The 15,141-nt window shown below is 57.4% G+C and overlaps 2 long non-coding RNA genes across 2 annotated transcripts; one reads left to right on the top strand and one right to left on the bottom strand.

Annotated features, from left to right (window-relative positions):
• The first annotated feature begins 177 nt into the window (after positions 1-177).
• Positions 178-8,425, top strand: LOC136793446 (uncharacterized). The gene is made up of 2 exons (XR_010838722.1): positions 178-302; positions 7,792-8,425. It is a non-coding gene; the product is annotated as an uncharacterized lncRNA (long non-coding RNA).
• A 1,888-nt stretch (positions 8,426-10,313) lies between these two features.
• LOC136793445 (uncharacterized) lies at positions 10,314-14,061 on the bottom strand. The gene is made up of 3 exons (XR_010838717.1): positions 12,574-14,061; positions 11,312-11,912; positions 10,314-10,388 (listed from the first exon to the last, which is right to left on the bottom strand). It is a non-coding gene; the product is annotated as an uncharacterized lncRNA (long non-coding RNA).
• Positions 14,062-15,141: the final 1,080 nt, after the last annotated feature.

Raw genomic sequence — 15,141 nt, 5'->3', positions numbered from 1 at the left:
GCTGTGAGTGCAGGAGGGGGCGGGAAAGGCAGCCTGTCCGTCTGTGGGCCGGTGCCCGAGCGGGGGGCTGGCCGAGCAGCCCCAGGACTGCTGTTTTGGCCAGAGGAGAAAGGGAAAATCCTCCCTCCCTGTTCGGATAGAGTCCTTTCCTCATTGCCCTTTGTTTCCCCGGTGCCCTGCGAGAGGAGAATTTAGAGGAAAAGCTGAAACAGCACACCCAGCAACTGCGGGAGCAAAGAAGCAGACTCCGAGGGTCCGCGCCTCTCGAGGGGGTAGGGAGGGCCACGCAGCACTTGGAAAGTGTAAGTATTTGTCGGCTCGACTTGAGAGTAAGTGCTTTGATGACAACTCGAAGGGAACCGCACGTTCTCGAAGCGTGTGGAGTCTTCCCAGCGTCACGGGTGGCCAGAGGATAAGGAGACGTTCCCGCGAGCGTGCGCCCCCGGGCGCCGGCAGCACCGGACCGACCCGCAGCTGCGGTCCTCCCGACACGCCCACGTCTGTGTGGCAGGAAGGTTGCCACCAGCATCAGTCCGTCCATCCGTCCATCCCGCAGACGTAGATAAGCACCTACCGCGTGTCTGGAGTGTCCGCCGTTCCGCGAGTGACGCAGAGATGGAGGAGACACCTTCCTGCCCGCCCAGCGCCCAGTCAGCCCATCCCCGCCCTCCCCGCGAGCACCCAGGCCTCCGGGCATCCCCATCGGCTGCCCCCGCTGCCCGCGGGCGCTCGCTCTCCCAGCCGCAGGAACACCTGCCTGTCCTCCCGGCGCTCAGGCCCCAGCTCGTGGGCCTGTTCCGAGCCACGTGTCTCACCCCGGCGCGCTGGCCGGGAGCCCCTCTCCCGGGTCTGCTGCCCCAGGGCCAGCAGCATCGTCCCCACCGCCCGCCGAGGGCTCTGTCACTATTGTCCCCTCTCTTGGGGCCCACAGGGATGAGGGGGAGGGAAGGAACACAGGCAGGGGCTGGGGCGCTTCGTAAGACCCCACCCTGCTCAGACTCTGCCCCTCTTCTCAGACTCTTTTCCTTCCCAGCGCTGCCTTCAGAGGAACCTTTATTCTCTCCAAATCTATCATTGACGGGAGTAACCTCATTCTTGGACACCCCAAACCCTACCTCTTAGGGCTTCTGAACAGCTGTGTCTCATCGCACTGCTTCAGATTAGAGACTCAAAAGTCTGTTTGGTGTTGGGAACAACTCTATGCTCACAGATTTCAAATATGAAATGAGTCAATTCCTTGAAAGACACCATCAGCCAAAACTCAACAGGAGAAGAAACAATCTGAATAGACTTATACATATTAATGAAATTGAATCAGTAATTAATAAGTTTTCCAGTGGGTTCACTGGTGAAGTCTACCAAACATTTAAGGAAGAAATTGTATCAACTCCCTTCCAGAGGCTAGAAGCAGGGGGAATACTTTGTAACTCGCTCTATGAAGCCAGCATCGCCCCAGTACCAAAAGCAAGGGCGTCACATGAAAGGAAAACTACAGAGCAGTCTCTCTCATGAACAAAGATGCAAAAACCCTCAACAAAATATGAGCAGGTCAAATCCAACAATGTATAAAAAGAATTACGAACGACCGAGTAGAATGTATCCCAGACATGCAAGGCTGGTTCAGCATCTGAAAGTCAGTTTACATGATGCATCACATCCACAGGCTAGAGAAGAAAAATCATATGACTGTACCAGTAGATGCAAAAAAAAAAAAAAAGCATTTGACAAAATCTAACACCCATTCATGATAAAAACTCTCAGCAAACTGGGAATAGAGGGGAGCTTCCTCAGCTTGTTAAAGGACATCCACAGAGACTCTACACTAACATCATATACTTAATGGTGAGAAACTAGATGCTTTCCCCCAAGGTCAGTAACAAGGCAGGGGTGTCCCCTCTCACTGTTTTTCCTCAGCATCTTTGTTCTTAGGTGGCATGATTGTCTGTGTAGAAAATCCCAAAGAATTGACCCAAAAAATTCCTGGAACTAGTAAACAATTATAAAAAGGTTGCAGGATACAAGGTTAATATATAAATGTCCATTGCTTACCATATACCAGCAATGAACAAGTGGAATTTGAAATTAAAAACACAATACCATTTATATTAGCACCCAGAAAATGGTGCTAGGTATAAATCTAACAAAATGTACACAAAATCTATATGAGGAAAACTACAAAACTCTGATGAAGGAAACTAAAGAAGAATAAATAAATGGAGAGATGGTCCATGTTCATGGATAGGAAGACTCAGTATTGTCAAGATGTCAGTGCTTCCCAACTTGTTCCATAGACTCAACTTAATCCCAGTCAAAATCCCAGCAAGTTATTTTGTGGATATTGACAAACTGATTCTAAAGTTTATATGGAGAGGCAAAAGACCCAGAATAGCCAACACGATATTGAAGAAGAAGAACAAAGTCGGAGGACTGACACTACTCGACTTCAAGACTTTCTATAAAGTTACAGTAATCAGGACAGTGTGGTGTTGGTGAAAGAAGAGACAAATAGATCAATGGCACAGAAGAGAGAGCCCAGAAATGGACCCACACAAATACAGTCAACTGATCTTTTGACACATGAGCAAAGGTAATAAAACAGAGCAAAGAGAGTGTTTTTCAACAGCTGGTGCTGGTCCACCCGGACATCCACATGCAGAAAAATGAATCTAGACACAGACTTTATATTCTTCACAAATATTAACTAAAAGTGGATCACTCTTACCAGACTGTGTACATTGAATATGTACAGTTTTTGTATATAAATTATACCTCAATAAAGCTGTAAAAAATGGGTCACAGACCTAAATGTAAAATGCAAAAATATAAAGCTCCTAGAAGACAACATAGGAGAAAACCTAGATTACCTTGAGTTGGTGACGCCTTTTTACATAGAACATCAAGGCGTGAAAGAAAAAATTGGTAAGTTGGACTTCATTAAAATTTTAAAATTCTGTTCTGTGCAGGACACTGTCAAGAATAAGACAGACACAGACTTGGAGAAAATAGTTGTGAAAGACATATCTGATAAAGCACTGTTGTCCAAAATATGCAAAGAACTCTTAAAGAGTCAACAATAAGAAAGCAGACAACCCAATTAAATAAAGGGCCACAGATCTGAACAGACAGCTTGCCAGAGAAGATATATAGCTGTTAAATATGCTTATGAAAAAATGCTGAACAAAATACTTCACCACCAGTGGGAACACAGAGCAGTGCAGCCACCTTGGAGACAGTGTGGCGGTTTCTTACAAAACTAAGTATACTCTTATCATACAGTCCAGCAGTTGTGTTCCTTGGTGTTTACCCACAGGAGTGGAAAACATACATCCACACAGAAACCTGCGCACAAATGTTTGTAGCAGCTTTATTCATAACTGCCCAAACCTGGAAGCAACCAAGATGTCCTTCCATAGGTGAACGGGTTAATGAACTGTGGTCCATCCAGGCACTGGAATATTACTCAGCGTACAAAGAAACGAGCTAAGAGGCCACAAAAGACAGGGAAGAACTTTAAATGCTTATTACAAAGTGAAAGAAGCCAATCTGAAGAGGCTGCCTCTGCTGTATGATTCCAACTCTGTGACATTCTGGGAAAGGCAGAACTTTGGAGACAGTAAAGAGACCAGGGGTTGCCAGGGGTTGCAGGGGGGTAGGGATGAACGGGTGGAGCACAGAGGACGCTTAGGGCAGTGAGACTACACTGTGAGGACGGAGACGTGTCGTTACACTTTTGCGCAAACCCACAGAATGTACAACAATACCAGGAGTGAACCGTGCTGTCAACTATGGACCGGGTGGTGATATGTCAGCCTGGGCTCATCAGTTGTAGCAAATGTCCCCTCTGGTGGGGGGTGAAAACTACAGAAATATAGTCCCGTGTGAAGTGTGGGTACCCGAGAGCCACGCACACGGTTCGCAAGACAGTCTCGACAGCGTGTGATGCACCACCGGTGGGAGGAGGTGGGCCCCTCGGCCAGGATCTCGCATCAGGTTGGAAGGCCAGGATGTCTGCGTCTGGTGAGAGGGCCAGCTGATGCCCGGCAGGCTCTCCCTCCGGGTGCGCGTGGCCCCTTTTCTCATGGGTTAGTCTCCAGTCCGCCCTGCGGCCCCACCGGACAACAGGAGAGGAGCAAAGTGATGCAGCTCCTCAGCACAAAGGAAAGGGAGAGGAGAGGCCAGCTCCTCCCATAATCACGAACAGAGCACGGGCCGCCCGCTAGAGGCCACGTTTCCCAACACCCCTTGCAGCGTGTGCAACGACCTATGACTACGATCTGGCCAACAGGACAGGAATAGACATAGACGTGTGTATGCACTTCCTGAGCTTGTCCTCCCCTACCCCTGCTGGAATGCACAGGCGATAGTGGGAGCTGGGGCAGCCATCCCAGACCCTGAGGTTGAGAGTGTGGAGTGAGGGGCAGAGTAACGTGCCCACGCTGACAGCCGCCCTCGATAAACCGCCGCACCTGGTTCAGCCCCCCCATCTGGGCCTTTGTTCCAGCCGCTGAGCCTGTAACCTAACCATTCACAGGCCAGCTTGGTTCTGGAGGAAGAAAGCCACCTACTGGTGTGGCACGAGGGCCTCTGAGAGGGAGGCTGGCAGGAAGCGAGATGGCTGGTGCCACGGGGCCCACAGACTGAGCACTGGAGAGGCTGAGGGTGGAAGGTCCGCAGCGCCCTCACCACCCCGCTCAGCTCCCCTGCCCACCCAGCAGGACGCGTGGGGGCTGGACTCTCAAGAGGTTGAGCGAGGAGGCACCCCGCAGAAGGAGGTGCCACGCGATGCCTTCCTGAGCGCGAGAGCCGTGAGGATGAGGCCGGGCGCCTGCTCCCCCCACGTTGAGAGCGGGAAGGGGCCTCTGAAGAAGACGGGCGGAGACAGATGCCCTCAGAACCCTGGCTCGTGGGCCCCCCTGCCCCCGTCCTGACTGACCAGCAGGGCCGCAGCCCAGTGGGTACGGCGTTTCAGCACCTACTCCTTGCGTGGGTGGGAGCCGGGGCGCTGGGCACTCGGGGAGGGACCAAAAGGGCCGTCTGGAAAGGTGCAGACGAACTGAAGTCCTCTGGGAAGTGATGGAAACAAGCTGTTACAAAAGTGGGCACTCAGGTAGCTGAGAACTCAGAGTTAAGTGAAAAGTACAGCCCAAATTCCTAAAAATTAAAAAGCCTAAATCAACAGATGAAGTCGAGCAAATCCCCCAAGAAGTAGAACAAAGACAGAAGGAGGGATGGAAAGCAGAGATGAGTCAGACCCTAGGGTCGACCGGAGAGGCCTGACCTCCGAGATGCTCTAGAAACTCACGGGAAAACCCAGGGAGGTTCAGGAAACAGGCTGTTTCCAGGCTGCCAGGCGGCCACGGGCCCAGACCATCGCAGACAGGCTCTGAGGTCCTGGAGCCCCCAGGGAGGGACAGGGCACATGCAGAGGCTGGGCCAGGCGCCACGTGGGGCCCCGGGGATGTCCCTTCCCTTCCCTCTGGAGCTGGAAGAGCGGGCGTGTCCTCCCAAGACGGGGAAGAGACCCCGGAGGAGGAGCCCGGCCCGAGGGTCTGCAGGGGAGCCAGACGAGTCCAGGGCCTGATCCTCAGATCAGGGGAGGATATCGAGGACTTGTACTGCTCGGATGACCCCAGGACAGGACGGGCGTGGAGAACTAAGTGGATGTTTTTAAAGGAGCAGTCAGCTCACAAAGAGCACACATCTCTGCAGGAAGGAAGCCGGAAGCAGTGGGTGCTTAGCGGACAAGCAGCAGAGGTTTCCGCGGGCCTCACGACACAAGCTCTGGATGTTGGTTTAACCCAAGACTGTGGGAGAACTTAGGGGATGAGGCGGTGTAGGGGTCTCGGGGGTGCCTGGGCTGGAGGTGGGGTTCCAGGTTATGCCCCAGGGAGACAGAGCTGCGGGGGCGGAGAGGGGACGGAGGGGAATGCGGAGGACACGGCCCCCCCGGGGGATGGGGAGGAAGGGAGACCCCGCGCAGAGACGCAGCTGCCCTCAGAGTGGCAGGAGGGCCCGCTACTTTTGCTCTGGCCACCGGGTCCCCTTCATTCTCCATCTCACCGTTTTCTGGCCCAGCTGACAGATCGGGGTGAGGCACGCGAGGGGGGCTCCCCCTCGGGAGGGCGGCTCTGGGCCCAGGGGACAGATACCAGCCGTCACCCAGCGCCATCCCCAGCCCTGTGACCAGGCTAACCCGACCCTTCCTTTCTCCCCAAGGCCAGGAGGCCTGCAGGATGAAGGAATGAAACTGAAACTGAGGTCAACCTTGAACAGAAACCATCAATGTACAGCTCCCCCTGGAAGCCTTTCGCTTGGCCCGACTTTGTTGCAGCCTCAGAATATATATATATATATAGAGAGAGAGATATAGATATATATCTATATCTATATATATAGATATATATATATATATTTTTTTTTTCCAGTACGCGGGCCTCTCACTGTTGCGGCCCCTCCCGTTGCAGAGCACAGGCTCCGGACGCGCAGGCTCAGCGGCCACGGCTCACGGGCCCAGCCGCTCCGCGGCACGTGGAATCCTCCCGGACCGGGGCACGAACCCGCATCCCCTGCATCGGCTCTCAACCGATGTGGGCTCTCAACCACTGCGCCACCGGGGAAGCCCCAGAATATATTTTTTAACACGAACTATTAAGAACCTAAAAAAGTTTACAGATGCTAATGACAGAGTATCACTGGTACAGACCGGGCATCTTCTCACCTGGAAAACAGGCCGGCAGCTCAGGGTCGCCCCTGTGTCGGGCGTGAGGTTTACGGGTCCCCACCTGCGCTGCCTGTTCTGAGGCTGCAGGAGGTCTGAGCTGCATTAAGAGGAGAATACGGTGCCCGCCACGTGGCGTCCGTTTGCAGCCCGTTGGCCGGCAGAACGTGGTGTCGGCACCTGTGCCCCCCGACCGTGCTCACGGCGGGGGTCAAGCGTTCATGACTGACTGCATGCAGTGCGGTCCCAGGTCCCGTGGGGCCATCTTTGCTGGGGGGTCAGGAGTGCCCTCCTCCCACCTGGCGGTGCGCTCCCCCTCCCTGGGCACTGCCCCTGCCCTGGCCCTGCAGCACTGCCAGGCCCCGTCCCAGGCCCCTGGGCTCTCACCCAGAGTCGGCCCGACTCAAGTCTCCTGTGCCGAACGTCTGATCAGATGTGAAATAAGGGCTTGATCTTGAAAAGACCTTTGATTCGATTTCTTGAACTGATGTAGGATAATTCAGACTTTCTATTTCTTTTTGTGTCAACTTCTTTGGTAGACATGTTTTTCGATGAGTTTTTCCATTTCATCCAAGTTGTCAGGTTTATCAGCAGAAACTTCTTCATAATATCCTCATATTTTCTCAGTCACTTAGGACCTGTAACAATGTCCCCTTTCTCATTACTGATATTGCTCCGTTTTCCTTAATCTTGCTAGGGATTCGTCACTTTCGTTAATCTTTTCGGACAACCACGGTTGGCTTTGTCGAGTTTCTGTTGTGTTTTCTGTACCATCGATTCCTGTTCTTCCCCTTCTTTTCTGTTTTCTTTGCGTTTAATCAGTGCTTAGAGGGAACTTCACCGCTTTCAAGTGCATATGTCACAAAGGAAGAAATATTTAAAATCCATACCCTGGGCTCCCAGCTCGAGAAGCTAGAAGATGTGTTAGTTACCTGTTGCTGCATTAACAAGTTACTCTAGATCAAAGCAGCTGGAGAAGTAGATAAATAACAATAAAGAATTATAAATAATTCTATTATGTATTATTATATTAACATTGTGTAATAATAATAAATATTTGCTGTCTCTCCCAGCTTCTGAGGGTCAGGATTGGGAGTGGCTCCGCTGGCGTTTCTGGTTCAGTAGGGCTGTGCTGTCTGAAGGCTCACTGGGCTGGGGGCCTGGTTCCCTGCGAGTCCAGTCCTGGGAAATGTGTGAAGACCTGCTTCATGGCTGCCCTACGGCCTCCTCTGGGAAATGTTCCGTGTGACTTGACAAGAATCTACGCTGGATGTAGCGCCGTGTGTCCAGGCAGGCTGACTGACGGCGCTGCTCAGATCGCCTGCATCCTCCAGGTCGGTTCCCCTTGTCCCGTCAGCCGCATATACCGCTGCCAACCACGGTTGTGGCCTCACGTACGTCTCCCTTTAGTTGTGTCAGCTGCTGCTGTGTGCGGTTCCGAACTATGTTATTAGATGCCTACACATTTAGGATTATTGTGTCTTCCTGCTGAATTAACCTTTCTATCAATAGGAAATATTTCTCTTTATCTCTCGTTCCATACTTCTTGCCTTTAAGGTCTATTTTGTCTGATGTTAATATAGGCAAACCAGCACTGTCCCGGTTAGCGTTTACCAATACGTCTTCCGTCCTTTTACTTCAATCTTTCTGTGTTTTTATGTGTAAAGTACGTCTTATGTAAATATCATATACTTGGGTCTTCCTTTCTCTAGCCTGACAATCTTTGTCTTTTAATTAGAGGGTTTAGTCCCCTTACACTCATATGGTTGATTTTAAGTCTCCCATCTTGCTATTTGTTTTATGAGTCTTATGTTTTTGTTCTTTTATTCTTCCTTGGCTGTTCTCTGATAAAGTAAGCAAATTAAAAAAATTTTTTTAATTATTTTTAAAATTTTACCCAGGGCAGCGGAGAGGGAAGGGAAGGAAACATGCAGGGTCAGGGAATGCAGGGAGGAAAATACACATCTAATTTTCCAAAATTAACAGAGAAGGTAAAAGGATTGTAACTCCTAACAGAATGCAGAGTACAGGGAACTTCAGATGAACAGGGTGAAAAATGGAGTGAATAGCAAACCAGCAAAACAAACAAATATAAAGATGGAAGGAATAAAATCAAGTGGATCAGCCATTCCGTTGAACTTGCTAATACTGAATTGTTCTGTTGTCTTTTTAAAAAAATACACAAAGTAACAATCTTTGACATTTACCCATACAAGAATGCTCTAAGTAGCATTCTTAGAGCAGAGTGATGTTTCTAAAAGGTTGGAATGAGGGGAGTTTGACTTCCGGGTGGGACCAGGGGGTCTGCTCACGCGGCAGCTGGGAGACCCCAAGGCAGAGATCACAGAGGCCGCCAGCAGCACAGGGCCGGCTCGCGGTCTGTTGAATAGCAGGCGTGTGTGCTTGCTCTTGGCTTGGGCTGCCGGGGGCTCTGTGGGCTGGTTCTCTCCATGCTGTGGTCTGTGCCCTCCACTGGCTGCGGTACCTCCGCGTGGCCTCTGTGGCAGGTGCCCCGCCCCCTCCCACGGCTGCCCGGGGCCCGGCAGGTGCAGAGCGGCGGTCCCCAGGCCTCGCCGAGGCTCAGGCCGCGAACAGCAAGCTTCCTCCGTGTGTCCTGCGTGGACTCAATCACAGGGCCGCCCGAACTCACGGAGCAACGGGCCGCGCCACCCGCCCCTCGGCTGTGCCGAGACCCCGTGCTCCTTTCTCTGCTCCTGTGGGTGTCCCCCCAGGAGGGGCCGGTGCGAGGGGGCCTCTACGTGGCGTGTCAGTGCCATGTCCCCAGCTGGGCTGACATCCACATAGCCGCCCAGATGTCCAGAGGCGCCCTGTGGCTCTGTGTTGTTTCTGCTTTGCCTCGAGGTCTCTGTTCGGGTTTCCAGTTGATGGGTTCTCCCGGCCTCACACCTGCTCTGCTCATGTGGGGAAGGTGGTCGCGTCCCCTCCGGGCCCGTCCTCTGCCCTGGGCGGGCGGTGGCCGTGGGGGCCGCCTCCAGAGTGGATACCGGTGCGCCGAGCGGACTTCCAGCCTCCACTCTCCAGAGGCAGAGCCCGTGTCCACGGGTCCTGCGTCTGTCCGTCTTCATAGGGGGCCCCATCACCAGCCCTGTCCGGAAGCCAGGGACCCCCGCCCGGCCTGGCGGGCGCCGGTCTCCCCAGATCAAGACCGGCGTTTGCTTCTCTTCCCGGAAGCCTTGCCCCCCTTCTCCTGTCCCCTTCTGTCTCTGAAGCCCTTACTGCTCATTGGTCAGCTCTCCTGACTCTGTCCCCAGCTGATATTTCCTTCTTTATGCTCGCTGCTTAGAGACGTTTCTTCCTGAAATATCTTCCACGTTTATTCTCTGCATCTCAGCGTGACTGTGTCCTCCCCTTCAGCTCACTGACGGAAATTCCGCTGGGAGAGTGTTCGCTTTCCAGCTCTGAAAGTCCGGTGGAGGGCACTGGGCCCGGGCCCCTCCTCCGGTGCCTCGCTGGCCCGGGCTCACTGAGTTGGTCAGTCTTCCGGGATGCCGGCCCCCTGAGACAGGGTCAGGTCGGGACCCACACCTTTGGGGCCAGTGCTCTGGGTCCAGGCCCTCCTGCACCAGCTGCCGCCGCCCCCGCCGCACTTCCCGGCGCTTCCCGGCCTCGGGTGTGGGCTCCGGCAGCCTTCTCAGCTCCTCTGGGCCTCCTGGTTGGAGAGAGGCAGGGTTGGACCAGGCCCCCAGATCCCAGCCTGGTGTCCCCAACACCGATTTCTCGCAGGGGGGTCCTGGGGAACCCAGAGCCCGCTGTCCCTGGAGGTCAGCCCCCGTCTGAGGGTGGGAGCCCAGGGCGGAGGCCACCTCCCTCGGACCCCCTTCCCCTCCTCACGCCGTTCATCTGTTTGTTTATTCACTGCTGCTCCCGCAGACAGGCTGTTGGGCGACGTCCTCATTCTACACGACCCGATTCTGGCTCGATCGCTCACCGCACTTGTTCTGAGTTTGCTCGGGGGACCCACCTGCACCCCTGCTCGGAAGGTGCTTGGGCTGCTGGCGGGGGGTGGCCCTGCTCCCCCAGTGGATTCAGAGTATGTGGGGTGGGGGCCTGCTCTGTCCTGGGTGCAGTTGGGGTGTCCGGGTGGGGGACGGCCTCCGTCCCCGTCACGGGTCACCTGTCTCCACTCCGTCTCCCCTCGCCTGCTTTGTCCTCTCCTTCCTTATCCGCTAAGTCACCCTGCCGTGCCTGACTGCCCACATGGGTGTTCCTGGGACCTCTCTCCTGCCAGACAGCCTTGGGGGGGGGGGGGAAGAAGAGCCGACCCCCCCCCCCCAGGTAAAGGCCGAAACCCTGGGTGGCAGGGCCTGTGCTGCGAGGGCGGGGGCTGGCCTGGAGACGTGGCGACCGCAGGCAGTAACAGTGGGCGCCCTACCCAGGACCTTCTGGGAGTCAGCAGCCCAGCGGCCTCGTGCTGTGAGCCTCGTTCGCCTGCAGGTGGCGCCTTGGCCAGGACGCAGCCTGGGCACACAGCCGCACAGGGCCCAGCCTGTGACCTGCCGCCGGCTGGGGTGCGGCCACAGCCCCACAGGGCGGCCTCCCGCTCCCACCAGACCCCTGCGTCCCGACTGGTACCTGGTCCATGAGCTTGGATTCCTGAGTCCTGGGCCCAAAACGAGTATCAGGACACGAGGGTCCGGCCCCGTCAGTGGCTGCGGCCCCGTCCCTTCCCACAAGCTGCCTGTGGACGGTCAAGCCCATGGCTGCACCATCCGATCCCCACGCACCAGCCACCAGCCAGCCCAGGGGAGTGACCCCTATGGCCTGTCCATGTCTCAGAAGGATGTAGCGCAGAGGTGTGGCTGGGACATGGGCCCTGGGCCCTGTGGGTGGAGGTGGAGTCCCAGGTGACCGCAGGTGGTCCTGAGGTGGGGTGCGGACCCCACATGGACACACGTCCTGGCCCGGGGATGCCTTGCCTGTTGGCGGGGGTGGGGGGCCTTCTTGCTGGGCTGAAGGGGGGTAGCGGTGTGTCCTCAGGCACGGGCAGTGCGTCACCCCCTCTGCCCCCTTGGTGTCTGTGCCATTGCCATGGGGCAGGGAGCCCGATGCTCAGGAGGGAAGGAGCAGACCTCGCGGGGCTCAGGGCTGCGTGTTGCCACGTGTTTCCAGCCTGCACGTCCCAGTGCGGTGCTCTCTTTGGGTCAAGGACGGCTGATGGTGGGCTCCTGGCAGCCTGAGGCACAAGGAGAGCAGTGTTCAGAGGAGAAGCTCCCGCCCCAGCCTACAACCATCAGCCTCCATTTCTTCCCGGGGCCGGGGGGGGGAGGCGGCAAGCAAGTCGGAAGCGACTCTGGGCCTTTCCAAACCCTGGGGGTAAAGAGCTGCCCCACCCCCAGCCCTGAGCCCCCCAGCCCTGGGCTGGGTTAGGGTCAGGGGGACCTGGGGCACTGAATCCTCCAGGCCTCAGCTGGCACTTGGGCAAGGACACAGGAGGGCACAGGTTACGGGGCGGGTGGAGTTATGGGAAAGCCCTCTAGGAGGCACCAGACCCCCTACCAGGGCCGTTCAGCATCTCCACTGGCCCAGGCTCAATACCAGTGGGGGACAGACGCTGCACGGAAGATGGCCCAGCTACAGGGGAGAACTGTGCTGGTGGTGATGGTGGTGGTGATGGTGATGTTGGTGGTGATGATGATGGTGATGGTGGTGATGATGGTGATGATGGTGGTGATGGTGGTGATGATGGTGATGATGGTGATGATGGTGATGATGGTGACGGTGGTGATGACGGTGATGGTGGTGATGATGATGATGGTGACGGTGGTGATGATGTCACCATGACAGTGGCAACGGGGGGGGAGGGTGAGAGCAGCAAATTCTTACAGACTCATTACCCGGTGCTTCAGTGAAATCAGCGCCCTCATCCAGGCCCGACTCTTCTCCCTCCCAGCAACGGCCGGGCCCGAGATGCGCCGTGAGGTGGCCTGGGCCAAGCAGCAGGGCCCACCCCGGCTCTCACATCCTTGCGTGCTCTGGGCACTGGTTCTGGAAAGACGGTGGTTTCTGACCCACAGCTCTGGCCTGCGGTTCCCCTGTGACCAGGCACTGTCGGTTCCACCTCAGAAGCACCTGGCTTTGGGAGAGCTGGCCTGAGCTGCAAGAGGCCCCCCTGCCAGGCCGCAGAGGGGAGCTCCAGTAAAGGAAGTGGAGCAGGCCCGGGGAGGGGGTGGGGGGAGGACACCAGCCACCTGGCCAGGCAAACCCAGAACAGGCTGGTGACGGTGACAACGTTCCTTCCGGTCACAGGGAGGCCTCTGGGAGTCTCCCACCTCGTGGGAGAGACAGAGGATGACAAAGGCGAAAGTATGTCCCGCGGTGCCAGGCAGGGCTCACAGGCTCTCCCGTGGGTGAGGGCAGTAGGATGGACGCTGAGCTGGGGTGTGGACGGGTCACCCTGAGAGGCTGGGGGACCGGCAGGGAGTCAGGGAGTGAGGGGCCAGGCTGCAGTGGGGTGAATCCTAGGGCTCCTCCAAGAACCAGCACAGGACCTCCAGGGGCAGCCACTGCCCGGAGCACCTCTGCTGCCCTCCTGCCAGCTCGTGGTCACCCGACCCCACCCTAGTGAGGCGCTGGACGGTCTCCCGTGCCCCTGCCTGCCACCACCGTGCCCGTCTGGCCAGACTAGGCAGCCCGGTCACTCTGCCAGCACCCCGGGCTGGCCAGGCCAAGGGCCGGGTACCGGGCAGGCCCCGCAGCGGCTGTGTGCCTGCAGCCAGGGAACGACGAAGGCTTTAGGGCCAAAGTCCAGAGACCTAGGGAGAGGCTCCTGGCCCAGTTTTCCCTCAGTCGGGGGCAGCTCTCAGTGGGCAGCTGCTGGGGCCCTACCTGTCTGTGGCAGTTCCCTCGCTGACCCGCCCACACAGGGCTGGCCCCGGAGGGGGCCTGGAGGAGGGGACACCGGCTCAGGAAGGAGGAGGTGGCATGTGGGGGTCAGGACCCAGGATCCCTGGGCTGATTAGGCCCCTCTGAAGGAATCTGCATTTTAGTCTGGTGTCTGGAAGTTCCCCGGGCCTTCCAGAAACCAAAAGGAGGCGGGGAAGCCCGCAGGGAGCAAGTGGGTGGGGCTGGGCTGGGAGTGGGCAGGTCTGCCCGGTGAGGTCCTGAACAGACACCCTTTGAGATGCAAATCAATCTCCGGTCAGCTGACTCTTCTTTCAATACCCTCCCTCCTGGAGAAAGGGCTTTAAAAATGGCTTCCATGCTCACTTAAAAAGTACCAGGCACAGGGCAGGTTGGGGCCCAGGCTGAGAGAAAGCAGGGCGGCCGCCCTTCTCCCTACAGCGCTCTCCCCTCTCAGCCCCCACCGTGGGAGCTGCAGGGTGGTCCTCAGGGCCCCAACCCCGCCCACAGCACACACCCGCCGCTGCATCCCCGCCCCCGCAAGCCCAGCGTGTCCTCAGGTGTATCTGCCCGCCTGCCAGCAAGCTGCTCCTCTGCAGATACCTGGGAGTTCCCCGGAAGCCCCCTTCCTCGCCTCCACCCCGGCACCTTTCGGAGGACCCCCTTCTGTGCACCCCCACACCCACCTCTCCAGCCCCGCCAACAAGCCGCCAGACTTGTGCTGCCCAAGCGGCCTCGTGGGGCCCCTTCTCCCTCTGGTGGATGCCTGCTGGCCCAAGCATCGCCGCCCCGGGCCCTCCTTCTGGACACCCCAGTCTGCACACGGTCCCCCGTGCACACTGACACGGCCCGCGCGTAGTGCCCCCACCCGCTCCGAGCTGACCCGAATCCCCGCTCCCCGGTGCCGTGTGTCCCCAGTGCCCAGGAAGGGCGACGCCCAGCAGGCATCTCCGGCACGCTGGCGCCTGTGCTGAGCGGATGGGCAGCCTCTGGCCAGTCCCCCTCCCAGTGCTGCAGGGGTCCCTGTTGCCTGGCCTTTCTGTTCCAAAGTCAGCCCCGCCCAGCTCTGGAGAGAGGAGGCCCGGGGTGCAGACAGCACCTGGGGTCCGGCAGTCACAGGGAGGGGGCGGCTGGGCTGACCCTGGAGGGGGGTCAGGTGCCCGAGGCCTCCTGGTGCCCCTCCTCCGCAGGGGAGGTCGGGTGTCTGCTGGAACCCAGGCCTTGCAGGGGACAGGCGCTCACTCTGCTCTCAGGCCTCCCCGGGGGCTGCTTGGGGCCGGACTCGGGCTCATGGGGCCTTGATCCCCAGCCTCGTACAGTGCTGGGCGGTGGAGCCCTGCGAGGTCTCCGCGGGCGCCTGGCTCCGCCTGGGCTCCTCTCAGCCGGTTCCCCGCGCCGCGCGGCCGCCGGAGGGCGAGGCCGAGAGGCGCCGCGGCGGCCCCACTGTCCGCGGTGGCGCCGGGGGTGGCGGCCCCGGCGCAGGTCCGAGCCGGGCGGGCCCTGGACGGCTCGGAGGGGCGGGGCCGGGCGGCGGCGGCGGACGGGTCGTCAGGACAACCGAC

The sequence above is a fragment of the Kogia breviceps genome, chromosome 2 (assembly GCF_026419965.1).
Source record: "Kogia breviceps isolate mKogBre1 chromosome 2, mKogBre1 haplotype 1, whole genome shotgun sequence".
Taxonomy (NCBI): domain Eukaryota; kingdom Metazoa; phylum Chordata; class Mammalia; order Artiodactyla; family Physeteridae; genus Kogia; species Kogia breviceps.
The sequence above is the reverse complement of the archived record's forward strand: the minus strand, read 5'-3'. Positions and strand labels throughout refer to the sequence as shown.